This window comes from Amia ocellicauda, unplaced genomic scaffold (genome assembly GCF_036373705.1).
Source record: "Amia ocellicauda isolate fAmiCal2 unplaced genomic scaffold, fAmiCal2.hap1 HAP1_SCAFFOLD_29, whole genome shotgun sequence".
NCBI lineage: Eukaryota > Metazoa > Chordata > Actinopteri > Amiiformes > Amiidae > Amia > Amia ocellicauda.
This window is the reverse complement of record NW_027102854.1, coordinates 1,023,947-1,038,608: the sequence shown is the minus strand read 5'-3', so window position 1 is coordinate 1,038,608 and position 14,662 is coordinate 1,023,947. Positions and strand designations below refer to the sequence as shown.

The 14,662-nt window shown below is 43.6% G+C and overlaps 7 non-coding genes and 16 pseudogenes across 7 annotated transcripts; all 23 read left to right on the top strand.

Annotated features, from left to right (window-relative positions):
- Positions 1-3: 3 nt before the first annotated feature.
- LOC136727792 (uncharacterized) lies at positions 4-122 on the top strand (annotated as a pseudogene).
- A 210-nt stretch (positions 123-332) lies between these two features.
- LOC136728665 (5S ribosomal RNA) lies at positions 333-451 on the top strand. The gene has a single exon (XR_010808770.1). It is a non-coding gene; the product is annotated as a 5S ribosomal RNA (ribosomal RNA).
- Positions 452-672: 221 nt separating this feature from the next.
- LOC136727967 (uncharacterized) lies at positions 673-791 on the top strand (annotated as a pseudogene).
- A 217-nt stretch (positions 792-1,008) lies between these two features.
- Positions 1,009-1,127, top strand: LOC136728372 (5S ribosomal RNA). Its single transcript, XR_010808723.1, has one exon. It is a non-coding gene; the product is annotated as a 5S ribosomal RNA (ribosomal RNA).
- A 221-nt stretch (positions 1,128-1,348) lies between these two features.
- Positions 1,349-1,467, top strand: LOC136727869 (uncharacterized; annotated as a pseudogene).
- Positions 1,468-1,686: 219 nt separating this feature from the next.
- LOC136728061 (uncharacterized) lies at positions 1,687-1,805 on the top strand (annotated as a pseudogene).
- Positions 1,806-2,020: 215 nt separating this feature from the next.
- LOC136727893 (5S ribosomal RNA) lies at positions 2,021-2,139 on the top strand. Its single transcript, XR_010808549.1, has one exon. It is a non-coding gene; the product is annotated as a 5S ribosomal RNA (ribosomal RNA).
- Positions 2,140-2,355: 216 nt separating this feature from the next.
- LOC136728694 (uncharacterized) lies at positions 2,356-2,474 on the top strand (annotated as a pseudogene).
- Positions 2,475-3,013: 539 nt separating this feature from the next.
- Positions 3,014-3,132, top strand: LOC136727857 (uncharacterized; annotated as a pseudogene).
- Positions 3,133-3,341: 209 nt separating this feature from the next.
- Positions 3,342-3,460, top strand: LOC136727862 (uncharacterized; annotated as a pseudogene).
- A 214-nt stretch (positions 3,461-3,674) lies between these two features.
- LOC136728386 (5S ribosomal RNA) lies at positions 3,675-3,793 on the top strand. The gene has a single exon (XR_010808736.1). It is a non-coding gene; the product is annotated as a 5S ribosomal RNA (ribosomal RNA).
- Positions 3,794-4,008: 215 nt separating this feature from the next.
- On the top strand, positions 4,009-4,127 carry LOC136728196 (uncharacterized; annotated as a pseudogene).
- A 221-nt stretch (positions 4,128-4,348) lies between these two features.
- LOC136728297 (5S ribosomal RNA) lies at positions 4,349-4,467 on the top strand. The gene has a single exon (XR_010808655.1). It is a non-coding gene; the product is annotated as a 5S ribosomal RNA (ribosomal RNA).
- Positions 4,468-4,683: 216 nt separating this feature from the next.
- LOC136728188 (uncharacterized) lies at positions 4,684-4,802 on the top strand (annotated as a pseudogene).
- Positions 4,803-5,023: 221 nt separating this feature from the next.
- On the top strand, positions 5,024-5,142 carry LOC136728544 (uncharacterized; annotated as a pseudogene).
- Positions 5,143-5,362: 220 nt separating this feature from the next.
- On the top strand, positions 5,363-5,481 carry LOC136727953 (uncharacterized; annotated as a pseudogene).
- A 216-nt stretch (positions 5,482-5,697) lies between these two features.
- LOC136727995 (uncharacterized) lies at positions 5,698-5,816 on the top strand (annotated as a pseudogene).
- Positions 5,817-6,032: 216 nt separating this feature from the next.
- Positions 6,033-6,151, top strand: LOC136728515 (uncharacterized; annotated as a pseudogene).
- A 215-nt stretch (positions 6,152-6,366) lies between these two features.
- On the top strand, positions 6,367-6,485 carry LOC136728502 (uncharacterized; annotated as a pseudogene).
- Positions 6,486-6,700: 215 nt separating this feature from the next.
- On the top strand, positions 6,701-6,819 carry LOC136728394 (5S ribosomal RNA). The gene has a single exon (XR_010808743.1). It is a non-coding gene; the product is annotated as a 5S ribosomal RNA (ribosomal RNA).
- Positions 6,820-7,028: 209 nt separating this feature from the next.
- On the top strand, positions 7,029-7,147 carry LOC136727909 (uncharacterized; annotated as a pseudogene).
- A 221-nt stretch (positions 7,148-7,368) lies between these two features.
- On the top strand, positions 7,369-7,487 carry LOC136728678 (uncharacterized; annotated as a pseudogene).
- Positions 7,488-13,996: 6,509 nt separating this feature from the next.
- LOC136728249 (U5 spliceosomal RNA) lies at positions 13,997-14,111 on the top strand. The gene has a single exon (XR_010808612.1). It is a non-coding gene; the product is annotated as a U5 spliceosomal RNA (small nuclear RNA).
- The last annotated feature ends 551 nt before the right edge of the window (positions 14,112-14,662 follow it).

Sequence of the window (14,662 nt, the reverse complement as noted above, 5' to 3'; positions counted from 1 at the left end):
TCGGCTTGCGGCCACACCGTCCTGAACGCGCCCGATCTTGTCAGATCTCGGAAGCTAAACGGGGCAGGACCTGGTCAGTACTTAAATGTGAGACCTCCTGGAAATACCAGGTGCTGCCAGCTTTTTACGTCTCCTGGGGAACTTCATCGTAGCTCTTAATACTCTCTTTCTGTCTGGAGAAGATATAATTGAAGAATTGTACACGTACCCGGCTACTTTCAACACCCTTTGCTGCACTGGTATTTTTCCCTCTATTTTTCTTTTTTTTTTTTGCTGGCAGTTCCGTCAATACCCGCCAGCCTTTAAGAGACATCATGCAGCCAGGCATCTTGGCTTGCGGCCACACCATCCTGAACGCGCCCGATCTCGTCAGATCTCGGAAGCTAAACGGGGCAGGGCCTGGTCAGTACTTGGATGGGAGACCTCCTAGAAATACCAGGTGCTGCAAGCTTTTTACGTCTCCTGGGTAACTTCATCGTAGCTCTTAATACTCTCTATCTGTCCGGAGGAGATATAATTTAAGTATTGTACACGTACCCAGCTACTGTCAACACCCTTTGCTGCACTGATATTTTTCCATCCATTTTTTTTTTTTTTTTTTTTTTTTTTTTTGCTTGAAGTTCTGTCAATACCCGCCAACCTTTAGGAGACATCATGCAGCCAGGCGTCTCGGCTTGCGGCCACACCATCCTGAACTCGCCCGATCTCGTCAGATCTTGGAAGCTAAACGGGGCAGGACCTGGTCGGTACATGAATGTGAGACCTCCTGGAAATACCTGGTGCTGCAAGCTTTTACGTCTCCTGGGTAACTTTATCGTAGCTCTTAATACTCTCTATCTGTCTGGATGGAGATATAATTGAAGTATTGTACACGTACCCAGCTACTGTCAACACCCTTTGCTGCACTGATATTTTTCCATCCATTTTTCTTTTTTTTTTTTTTTTTCTGCTGGAAGTTCCGTCAATACCCGCCAACCTTTAAGAGACATAATGCAGCCAGGCCTCTGGGCTTGCGGCCACACCGTCCTGAATGCGCCCGATCTCGTCAGATCTCGGAAGCTAAACGGGGCAGGGCCTGGTCAGTACTTGGATGGGAGACCTCCTAGAAATACCAGGTGCTGCAAGCCTTTTACGTCTCCTGGGTAACTTCATCGTAGCTCTTAATACTCTCTATCTGTCCAGAGGAGATATAATTTAAGTATTGTACACGTACCCAGCTACTGTCAACACCCTTTGCTGCACTGATATTTTTCCATCCATTTTTTTTTTTTTATTTTATTTTTTTTTTGCTTGAAGTTCTGTCAATACCCGCCAACCTTTAAGAGACATCATGCAGCCAGGCATCTCGGCTTGCGGCCACACCATCCTGAACGTGCCCGATCTCGTCAGATCTCGGAAGCTAAACGGGGCAGGACCTGGTCAGTACATGACTGTGAGACCTCCTGGAAATACCTGGTGCTGCAATCTTTTACGTCTCCTGGGTAACTTTATCGTAGCTCTTAATACTCTCTATCTGTCTGGAGGAGATATAATTGAAGTATTGTACACGTACCCAGCTACTGTCAACATCCTTTGCTGCACTGATATTTTTCCCTCCATTTTTCTATTTTTTTTTTATTTTTTTTTGCTGGAAGTTCCGTCAATACCCGCCAACCTTTAAGAGACATCATGCAGCCAGGCCTTTCGGCTTGCGGCCACACCATCCTTAACTCGCCCGATCTCGTCAGATCTTGGAAGCTAAACGGGGAAGGACCTGGTCGGTACATGAATGTGAGACCTCCTGGAAATACCTGGTGCTGCAAGCTTTTACGTCTCCTGGGTAACTTTATCGTAGCTCTTAATACTCTCTATCTGTCTGGAGGAGATATATTTGAAGTATTGTACACGTACCCAGCTACTGTCAACACCCTTTGCTGCACTGATATTTTTCCATCCATTTTTCTTTTTTTTTTTTTTTTTTGCTGGAAGTTCCGTCAATACCCGCCAACCTTTAAGAGACATCATGCAGCCAGGCCTCTCGGCTTGCGGCCACACCGTCCTGATTGCGCCCGATCTCGTCAGATCTCGGAAGCTAAACGGGGCAGGGCCTGGTCAGTACTTGGATGGGAGACCTCCTAGAAATACCAGGTGCTGCAAGCCTTTTACGTCTCCTGGGTAACTTCATCGTAGCTCTTAATACTCTCTTTCTGTCTCCAGGAGATATAATTGAAGAATTGTACACGTACTAGGCTACTTTCAACACCCTTTGCTGCACTGATATTTTTCCCTCCATTTTTCTTTTTATTTTATTTTTTTGCTGGAAGTTCCGTCAATATCCGCCAGCCTTTAAGAGACATCATGCAGCCAGGCCTCTTGGCTTGTAGTCACACCGTCCTGAACGCGCCCGATCATATCAGATTTCGGAAGCTAAACGGGGCAGGGCCTGGTCAGTACTTGGATGTGTGACCTCCTGGAAATACCAGGTGCTGCAAGCTTTTTACTTCTCCTGGGTAACTTCATCGTAGCTCTTAATACTCTCTTTCTGTCTCCAGGAGATATAATTGAAGAATTGTACACGTACTAGGCTACTTTCAACACCCTTTGCTGCACTGGTATATTTCCCTCAATTTTTTTTTTTTTTTTTTGCTGGACGTTCCGTCAATACCCGCCAGCCTTTAAGAGACATCATGCAACCAGGCCTCTCGGTTTGCGGACACACAGTCCTGAACCCGCCCGATCTCGGAAGATCTCGGAAACTAAATGGGGCAGGGCCTGGTCAGTACTTGGATGGGAGACCTTCTGGAAATACCAGGTGCTGCCAGCTTTTTACGTCTCCTGGGGAACTTCATCGTAGCTCTTAATACTCTCTTTCTGTCTGGAGAATATATAATTGAAGAATTGTACACGTACCCGGCTACTTTCAACACCCTTTGCTGCACTGGTATTTTTCCCTCTATTTTTCTTTTTTTTTTTGGCTGGCAGTTCCGTCAATACCCGCCAGCCTTTAAGAGACATCATGCAGCCAGGCATCTCGGCTTGCAGCCACACCATCCTGAACGCGCCCGATCTCGTCAGATCTCGGAAGCTAAACGGGGCAGGACCTGGTCAGTACATGAATGTGAGACCTCCTGGAAATACCTCGTGCTGCAAGCTTTTACGTCTCCTGGGTAACTTTATCGTAGCTCTTAATACTCTCTATCTGTCTGGAGGAGATTTAATTGAAGTATTGTACACGTACCCAGCTACTGTCAACACCCTTTGCTGCACTGATATTTTTCCATCCATTTTTTTTTTTTTTTTTTGCTGGAAGTTCCGTCAATACCCGCCAACCTTTAAGAGACATCATGCAGCCAGGACTTTCGGCTTGCGGCCACACCATCCTGAACTCGCCCGATCTCGTCAGATCTTGGAAGCTAAACGGGGCAGGACCTGGTCAGTACATGAATGTGAGACCTCCTGGAAATACCTGGTGCTGCAAGCTTTCACGTCTCCTGGGTAACTTTATCGTAGCTCTTAATACTCTCTATCTGTCTGGAGGAGATATAATTGAAGTATTGTACACGTACCCAGCTACTGTCAACACCCTTTGCTGCACTGATATTTTTCCATCCATTTTTCTTTTTTTTTTTTTTTTTGCTGGAAGTTCCGTCAATACCCGCCAGCCTTTAAGAGACATCATGCAGCCAGACATCTCGGCTTGCGGCCACACCGTCCTGAACGCACCCGATCTCGTCAGATCTCGGAAGCTAAACGGGGCAGGACCTGGTCAGTACTTGAATGTGAGACCTCCTGGAAATACCTGGTGCTGCAAGCTTTTACGTCTCCTGGGTAACTTTATCGTAGCTCTTAATACTCTCTATCTGTCTGGAGGAGATATAATTGAAGAATTGTACACGTACCCAGCTACTGTCAACACCATTTGCTGCACTGATATTTTTCCCTCCATTTTTCTTTTTTCTTTTGTTTTTTGCTGGAAGTTCCATCAATACCCTCCAGCCTTTAAGACACATCATGCAGCCAGGCCTCTTGGCTTGAGGCCACACCGTCCTGAAGACGCAAGATCTCGTCAGATCTCGGAAGAGAAACTAGGCAGGGCCTGGTCAGTAATTGGATGGGTGACCTCCTGGAAATACCAGGTGCTGAAAGCTTTTTACATCTCCTGGGTAACTTCAGAGTAGCTCTTAATACTCTCATTCAGTCTGGAGGAGATATAATTGAAGAATTGTACATGTACCCGGCTACTTTCAACACCCTGTCCTGCACTGATATTTTTCCCTCCATTTTTCTATTTATTTATTTTTTATTTTTTGCTGGAAGTTCCGTCAATACCCGCTAGCCTTTAAGAGACATCATGCAGCCCGGCCTCTTGGCTTGCGGCCACACCGTCCTGAACACGCCCGATCTCGTCAGATCTCGGAAGCCAAACGGGGCAGGGCCTGGTCAGTACTTGGATGGGAGACCTCCTGGAAATACCAGGTGCTGCATGCTTTTTACGTCTCCTGGGAAACTTCATCGTAGCTCTTAATACTCTCTATCTGTCTGGAGGAGATATAATTGAAGTATTGTACACGTACCCGGCTACTTTCAACAGCCTTTGCTGCACTGATATTTTTCCCTCCATTTTTCTTTTTTCTTTTTTTTTTTGCTGGAAGTTCCGTCAATACCCGCCAGCCTTAAAAAGACATCATGCAGCCGGGCCTCTCGGCTTTTGGCCACACCGTCCTGAATGCGCATGATATCGTCAGATCTCGGAAGCTAAACGGGGCAGGACCTGGTCAGTACTTGAATGTGAGACCTCCTGGAAATACCAGGTGCTGCAAGCTTTTACGTCTCCTGGGTAACTTTATCGTAGCTCTTAATACTCTCTTTCAGTCTGCAGGAGATATAATTGAAGAATTGTACACGTACCCGGCTACTTTCAACACCCTTTCCTGCACTGATTTTTTTCCCTCCATTTTTCTTTTTTTTTTTTTTTTTTTTATTTGCTGGAAGTTCCGTCAATACCCGCCAGCCTTTAAGAGACATCATGCAGCCAGGCCTCTCGGCTTGCGGCCACACCGTCCTGAACGCGCCCCATCTCGTCAGCTCTCGGAAGCTAAACTGGGCAGGGCCTGGTCAGTACTTGGATGGGTGACCTCCTGGAAATACCAGGTGCTGCAAGCTTTTATCGTCACTTGGGTAACTTCATCGTAGCTCTTAATACTCTCTTTCTGTCTGGAGGAGATATAATTGAAGTATTGTACACGTACCCGGCTACTTTCAACACCCTTTCCTGCACTGATATTTTTCTCTCCATTTTTCTATTTTTTTTTTATTTTTTTTTCTTGGATGTTCCGTCAATACCCGCCAGCCTTTTAGAGACATCATGCAGCCAGGCCTCTTGGCTTTCGGCCACACCGTCATGAACGCGCCCGATCTCGTCAGATCTCGGAAGCTAAATGGGGCAGGGCCTGGTCAGTACTTCGATGGGTGACCTCCTGGAAATACAAGGTGCTGCAAGATTTTTACGTCTCCTGGGAAACTTCATCGTAGCTCTTTATACTCTCTTTCTGTCTGGAGGAGATATAATTGAAGAATTGTACACGTACCCGGCTACTTTCAAAACCCTTTGCTGCACTGATTTGTTTCTCTCCATTTTTCTTTTTTCTTATTTTTTTTGCTGGAAGTTCCGTCAATACCCGCCAGCCTTTAAGAGACATCATGCAGCCAGGCCTCTTGGTTTGCGGCCACACCGTCCTGAACGCGCCCAATCTCATCAGATCTCGGAAGCTAAACGGGGCAGTGTCTATTCTGTACTTGGATGGGAGACCTCCTGGAAATACCAGGTGCTGCAAGCTTCTTACGTCTCCTGGGTAACTTCATCATAGCTCTTAATACTCTCTTTCTGTCTGGAGGAGATATAATTGAAGAATTGTACACGTACCCGGCTACTTTCAACTCCCTTTGCTGCACTGATATTTTTCCCTCCATTTTTCTTTTTTCTTCTTTATTTTGCTGGAAGTTCTGTCAATATCCTCCAGCCTTTAAGAGACATCATGCAGCCAGGCATCTCGGCTTGTGGCCACACCATCCTGAATGCGCACGATCTCGTCAGATCTCGGAAGCTAAACGGGGCAGGGCCTGGTCAGTACTTAGATGGGAGACCTCCTGGAGATACCAGGTGCTGCAAGCTTTTTACATCACTTGGGTAACTTCATCGTAGCTCTTCATACTCGCTTTCTGTCTGGAGGAGATATAATTGAAGTATTGTACACGTACCCAGCTACATTTAACACCCTTTGCTGCACTGATATTTTTCCCTCCATTTTTCTTATTTCTTTTTTTTTTGCTGGAACTTCCGTCAATACCCGCCAGCCTTTAAGAGACTTCATACATCCAGGCCTCTAGGTTTGCGGCCACACCGTCCTGAACGCGCCCGATCTCATCAGATCTCGGAAGCTAAACGGGGCAAGACTTGGTCAGTACTTGGATGGGAGACCTTCTGGAAATACCTGGTGCTGCAAGCTTTTTAGTCTCCTGAGTAACTTCATTGTAGCTCTTAATACTCTCTTTCTGTCAGGAGAAGATACAATTGAAGAAATGTACACGTACCCGGCAACTTTCAACACCCTTTGCTGCACTGATATTTTTCCCTCCATTTTTCATTTTTCTTTTTTTTTTTGCTGGAAGGTCCGTCAAAACCCGCCCGCCTTTAAGAGACATCATGCTGCCAGGCGTCTCGGCTTGCGGCCACGCCGTCCTGAACGCGACCGATCTCATCAGATCTCGGAAGCTATACAGGGCAGGGCCTGGTCAGTACTTGGATGGGTGACCTCCTGGAAATACCAGGTGCTGCAAGCTTTATACGTCTCCTGGGTAACATCATCGTAGATCTTAATACTCTCTTTCTGTCTGGAGGAGATATAATTGAAGAAATGTACACGTACCCGGCTACTTTCAACACCCTTTGCTGAACTGATATTTTTCCCTCCATTTTTCTTTTTTTATTTGCTGGAAGTTCCGTCAACACCCGTCAGCCTTTAAGAGACATCATGCAGCCAGGCCTCTCGGCTTGCGGCTACACCGTCCTGGACGCACCCCGTCTCGTCAGATCTCGGAAGCTAAACGGGGCATGGCCTGGTCAGTACTTGGATGGGAGATCTCCTAGAAATACCAGGTGCTGCAAGCTTTTTACGTCTCCAGGGTAACTTCATCGTAGCTCTTAATACTCTCTTTCTGTCTGGAGGAGATATAATTGAAGAATTGTACACGTTCCCGGCTACTTTCAACACCCTTTCCTGCACTGTTATTTTTCCCTCCATTTTTTTATTTTTTTATTTTTTATTTTTTGCTGGAAATTCCGTCAATACCCGCCAGCCTTTAAGAGACATCATGCAGCCAGGCATCTCGGCTTGCGGCCACACCGTCCTGAACGTGCCCGGTCTCGTCAGACCTTGGAAACTAAACGGGCCAGGGCCTGGTTAGTACTTGGATGGGTGACCTCCAGGAAATACCAGGTGATGCAAGCTTTTTACGTCTCCTGGGTATCTTCATCGTAGCTCTTAATACTCTTTATCTGTCTGGAGGAGATATAATTGAAGTATTGTACACTTTGTCTTAGGGACAGTCTGGCTAGCAGTGACTGAGTGGTTGACAGACGACAAGCAACGGAATGTACGTGCTCTGTGATGTCATAGCAGTCAGCTGAGAGAGGCTCGTGATGTCATCGCTGAGCTGTCTGTCTGTCTGTCTGTCTCTCTCTCTCTCTTTCTCTCTCTCTCTCTCTCTCTCTCTTCCTCTCAATTCAATTCATTTGTATTGTCAAAGCAATTGGACATACATACATATATATATATATATATATATATATATATATATACATACATACATACATCCATACATGCTAGAAAGTCATTACTATGTTATCTTAAAGGCTAACTAAGCAGAACATATATCATTATAGAACAGAGTTCATAGGTCAACACATGGTTTTAGGGAACAGGCACGTAGGTCATACCGTTTGACAATGTCTCCAAGGTTCTCATCGTAAATAACAAACAGAAATCAAACTATCTTCTGGGCTGACCTTCTAGCTTGACCGTATCTTTCTTAAGTATACAAGAGAGAAAAACAGGTGTAAGAAAATAATTTCTAATTTTCCTTCTACACATATATACATACATACATACATATGTAGCGTTATGTTGGGTGTATTTGGATAAGAGCATTTGGGCTCTGAGCTGAAGCACTGATCTAAAGAAGACCTCTCCCCCCCCAAAGTTATCAGATTTCCTTAGCTCATCAGCTTGGAACTGGTTTGCATCAAAGTGACAGTTTTGGGGAGGATGGCACCGAGAAGAGGCCAAATAGTTTGGAATTCTGCTATGAGATGTCTGGAGAAAGGGGCCTGTAGGTGATAAAAACTCTTTGAAGTGGATGAGAGCCGAAATCCCGACATAGAGCTACGAACCCAGGCCAACCGGCATTTCCAAAAGATGGCATGGATTGACATCAGTCATAAATAAAGCCTCCCTCCAATAGGACACTGGGGGCTGAAACCGAAATCCAATCTCAAGAACTCAGGGACCAATCACCTACTGATCTGACAGACTATAAGGAACAGCGGACAGTCTTTCTCTCTCTCTCTCTCTCACCTGAACCAGAAACTCGCTGCCACAGCTCAACCTGTAGCTCTGTTGCCAGAACCGGAATCAGAAACCAACCAAGTCTTTGCCGGCAACAGAAGAGTTAAACTATGAGAAGGAGATTGAGCGAAGAATTATTTTAAAGGACTTTATTAAATAAATAACTTCACAGACCCACCTGATCAGTGGAGTTTTACAGCTGGACAATTGACTAAGTCGACTGAATACGAAAGTGTCAGTCACTTAAATAGCTATTTGAGTCTTAAGAAACTTGACCCTTGGAACAAACAGGGCCCTGCTTTCCTCAAAGACTTCGTCTTCAAGTAACTACGGTGGAACCATGCTTACAAAGAAGATTTTGTGCACAACCTTGGAGCCTTCAAACCAATGGAAAATCTGTTTGGAAACGACTCTACATTCCCGAAACCCCAACTTCCAGGTGCATCGACTGAGTGGAAGTTCTTGGACAAAGCCGAACCGGACTGCCTTTGTTCCAAACCACACGGACCTCGTGCCGTGTGCTGTTATCTGAGCCCGAAGCCAGAGAGGCCTCTCTGCGACGAAGTTCACATAAGTTTAACAGTTTGGAGTTTGTGATTCATGACATTTGAGAAATCAATTAGAAATGTTAATCTGTGATTCATAACTCTAGAATGTGTAATATCATTTAGTTTTCTTAAATATAAATGTGAGTTGCATTAAACTGTTTTGTTGATAATTTTAGAAATAAAATCTGTCAACGCCGAGAAATATCTTCTCATTCCTGTTTAACTGTTTAGTCTGAAATTGACACAAGTTAATAGACATTAGATTATTGGTGGCCCTGCCTATCCTTAATCATTGAATAATAATCAGTTAAGGGAAATTGTGGTAACAAATAGGATCTTTCTCGGCACCTAAACGTAAATGAGACTGATATATATATAACGAGAAGTTACCTGACATAAATACTAACCTGCGTAGTTATTTAATGTCTGACTAATAATACTAACGAGAGACTCACCTTCGTCTTACTAACCGGTGTTGTAGTCAATGTGTTTATAACCTTTTTTGTTTAACGATTTGTTAAACGGAATGTACGTGCTCTGTGATGTCATAGCAGTAAGCTGAGAGAGGCTCGTCATGTCATCGCTGAGCTGGCTGGCTGGCTTTCTGTGTGTGTGTGTGTGTGTGTGTGTGTGTCTCTCTGTCTGTCTGTCTGTCTGTCTTTCTCTCTCTCTCTCTTACTCTCTCTCTCTCCCTCTCAATTCAATTCATTTGTATTGTCAAAGCAATTGGACATGCATACATACATACATACATATATATGGAAAATAAACAATATGTGTACATCTCTTTCTGCATTAGTGGTGCCCTCACAGATGTGCAAGTTACATGACAGACAGACAGACAGACACACACACACTTTCACACACAGACAGACAGACACAGACACACACAGAAACACACACACATACTTTGACAGACAGACAGACAGACACACGCATATTATGGGTCTTTGTTGGGTAGTGAAATGGGTAGCATCAGTCGCAGTGTGGGTAATGTCAGGGAGCCAATCATAGTCCCCGTTATTTGCATATCGTGGCGCAAAGCATTCTGGGAAAAGCAACTAAACACGTTTAGTCATGTATTTGTCCATAGTTTACACATGAGATGAAAGAGACAGTATGACGTATTGAGCACCTAGGATTCCTCATGTGTATGTGAGGGGCAGAGGAACCGGATCCCAAGTGTGCGTCCCAGGTGCTATAGGTTTCAAAGCATGCAGGGGAATAGGCACCCCACCCTGACACCTATAGAAGACTGGATAGGGAGATATAAATAGCAATGGGGAGACTCTTGTACTTGGTGTGGCTCTATCCATATAGTGGGGCCAGCAGCCACTTAGCAGGTGCAGCAATAGAAGCTCAGCCTGGGGAGACTGGATTTAGCATTTCCTCTCCATTTTGATAACTATCCATAATCATTTCTGCAAAATACTTCTATGATACCTATGTATGTTTTTTACTTGTACTATATTATACTATCAAGTATCAGTGTACACATACAATGTGACCTGTTACATTAATACAGAGGCCACGGAAGGCCAGATCACTAATAGCCACTGTCCCCTGATATTACACTTTTTTACAATCACTTTGGCACTCATTTCAGAACCTTGATGTCATTTTTCAAAACTCTAGACACTAAACTCACACCCGATGATCAAAATGCACATTTTTCAAAACTCTAACACTTTTTTACAATTGCTTGGATACAATACACATCAACCTCAGATCATTTGTTCATTGAACTAAAATGACACAACTTAACATCAAAGTATTACCATTTCAAAATGCAATTCACACATTACATCTGAGATCACTGTCTATTCATTTCATTACAAAGATCTAACTATCAATTGATACAGCTGCTCAAAATGATAAGTGACTGTTGCATTACTCTTAATGCATAATTTTATGGAAACTGACAAACAATATTCCATGTTTCGATCATGAAAGTTTCAGGATAATGAGATCCATTGACATCAATAAACGAGGAGCATGAACCAGTTGGACTACATTATCTATGGATGTAATATTTCATCATCATTCATCATCATGTAGCACTTTTCCACACCATGTTTGCAGTGTGGAAGGAAAGTTAGAAATTCTTTCTCTAATACCTGTTTTTCTCTCTTGTATACTTAAGAAAGATAAGGTCAAGCTAGAAGGTCAGGCCAGAAGGTAGTTTGATTTCTGTTTGTTATTTACGATGAGAATCTTGGAGACAATGTCAAACAGTATGATTGAAGTGCCTGCTCCCTAATCCATGTGTTGATCTATGAACTCTGTCCTATAATGATATAAATTCTGCTTAGCTAACTTTTAAGATAACATAGTAATGACTTTCTGATTATAACCAGCTCTTTGATTTTTGTGTATAAAAGCTCTGACTGTTAAAATGAAGGCAGAGCGACTTTGGGATCTACTTGAGTCACTGTTCCTCTCCACGCTGCGTGTATTAAAGGCATTGCAACTAACGCTCCAACCTGGTTGAAGATGATTGTTCTTCCACATCAGATTTGACATTACTGTATGTATGCAGGCCCTTGTAATTGCTTTTCCAATACTGCCAACTGGTTATTGATGATTGATTTCACATTGTGGTACGAGTATCGAGTGAAATGAGTGCTATCCACCCCAGCAACACAGTGATAACATGGAGCCGGCAGGTCATCCAGGTCACAATAGAGGTCAAGCAGTGGGAGGAGGAAGACGTGGTGGTCAAAGGAATGGAAGGGGACATGCACCCCTTCTGAGAGGTGGTCGTGGGCCTCGTCATAGAGGAGGGCTTAGGCCTCACCAGAGAGGCAGCCATGGGCCTCATTTGAGAGGTGTTGGGGGAACGTGGTAGAGGACAAGGCCACGGACCAGACAGCGGCAGCAACAGCAAATAGTGTCCAGTGAAATCCGAGAAATAGTTGTAGAGCATGTTGTAAATCATGGCATGACCATGACTGAGGCAGCTACAATGATTCAATCAAACCTCAGAATCAACTCAGGATCAACTGTGGCCTCAATCATCAGAAATTTCCGTACTGAGAAGCGGCAAGTCTTCAGCATGCACTAAACATTAGGCTACTCTCAATTGTCAAATGACTGTATACTGCATACCAATGTGTAGCACAGAGTATAGTGTGCCTTTTGAAAGAAATGCAGACAGAGTGAAGCAGCTGATGACTGAGTATGTTCAGGTATGTTCAGTTTCAAGATGCCTCTTGTGAAAAATGGTTGTGAGAACCTGAACCTGAACACAGGGCTGATGGAAATTCAGAAGTACAGTAATCAATCCTTTGTTTTACACTAAGCCAGGTGAGGAACACTGCAGTTGACATTTTACTGTAGTTTTGTTCTTTTTTGTAGCTAATTATTGTTGCATGGATTCAAAGAAACCTATGGTGTGATTTGATTGTATTGCATCAATACATTTCAGATTTTGTTCAATGATTCCACTGTGTCTGTAGTATTCTCTCTACTAGTCCTTTTACAGTGATGTATTTATGTGTAGTACCATAATGAAACATGTATCACATATTTTGTACTACAATATTTAATGATTGTACGAACAACTACACAGTGAAACTATCGGTATCTTCTGTGTGGGTGATCTAAATAAATGTTACTATGGTATTTCATGATAAATGAATTATTTGAACCAACAAGTCTGCAAGTGCAAGGTTTCTTTAAAGATATGAATGCACAATGCAATGTTTTGAACATTGGACAGCCTGTGTTACAAGTGATGACCGTTTTGAGTTTTGTGTCTAGAGTTTTGAAAAATGACATCAAGGTTCTGAAATTAGTGACAAAGTGATTGTAAAAAACTGTATATTCATCCTATTTAATGTGCTCTTTTAAAATGTACTTTTCTTTTTTATGTTGCCATTTCTGTTCTACCAATGTTTCAGTTGTTAGCCAAAGATTGACAGAGTACATCTCATACACACAGGCCAGACAGCAAGGATTTCTTTTTGAAATTCAATTACAAATGCTGCATGAACTCATCAATACGATTAGAGCTCCTGAAAGCAATATAACTAACTCACTCTACAGCATCTCATTAGCAGTGAAAAGAAACCAAGAAAGTTGGGACAGTCGACTGTTTACCACTATGTAACATCACCTTTTCTTTTAATAACACTTATTAAGCACTTGGGCACTGAAGACACCACTTGGTTAAGTTTAGCAAGTGGGATTTCCCCCCATTCATCCATTATGCATTTCCTCAGCTGCGCAACTGCACAGGGCCTTCGTTGTCTTAATTTGCACTTCATAGTGCGCCACACATTCTCAATTCGGAGACAGGTCAGGACTGCAGGCAGGCCATGCTAGCACCCGCACTCTCTGCCTACGCAACCATGCGCTTGTAATCTGGGCAGAATGTGGTTTGGCGTTATCCTGCTGAAAAATGCAGGGATGTCCCTGGAAAAGACGATGTCTGGATGGCAGCATATGTTGCTCCAAAATGTGTACATCTCTTTCTGCAAAAATGGTGCCCTCACAGATGTGCGAGTTACATGACAGACAGACACTCATACACACTGTCACACCCACACACACACACACACTTTCACAGACAGACACACGCACACACACTCACTTTCACACAGAGACAGACACACAAACACAGAGACAGACACACACACACTCACTTTCACACAGAGACACACAAACACATACACTTTCACACAGACACACACACACATACATACATACATACATACATATATAAGGAAAAGAAACAATACATTTAAAAATCACAAAAAGATGTAATAAAGTACAGAAAATCTAAATGTAATAAAATGTGATCTTTAATACACACAAATATGTATGGCTGGTCGGATGCGTCTTGGACTCGGGTTCCTCTTCATTACGTATAATGCTTTTGCCTTTTGCTATAGCTTTCCGTGGAGGGGATCGTGGGTGAGTTTGTACCATTCTTGGGGGGCTCTGCCTTGTTGGGGCGGAGCTGTGATCCAGGTGAACAGCAGATCGGACATAGGTGGGCATGTGGGCGGAGGAGGAAGGCCGGTCAAGCAAATAAGCTTGCTAAGGTACGCAGCAGCAGCAAGCAGCCCCACCATCCAGTCAGCCAGCCAGTCTGGCTGGCAGTGACTGAGTGGTTGACAGACGGCAAGCAACGGAATGTACGTGCTCTGTGATGTCATAGGAGTCACCTGAGAGAGATGTTTGTGATGTCATCGCTGAGCTGGCTGGCTCTGTGTGTCTTGCTGGCTGTGTGTGTGTGTGTGATAGAGAGAGAGACTTTTTGACTTTTATCAGACTTCATTGCCTGTTTGCAACACGCAATAATTCATACAAAAGAAAATAAATAAATAAAAAATAGTGTTCCCCTTTGTTTGTCTCCCCCCAACAAGCATTAACTCCGCCACTGATCTGTACACTTTTAAAGAAAGCAACCCAATACACACAACAAAACAACCATCAAATACTAAACCCTATAAATGAATTACATAATAAAAACCAACTCCCCGTCATACAATTCACAAAGGGCAT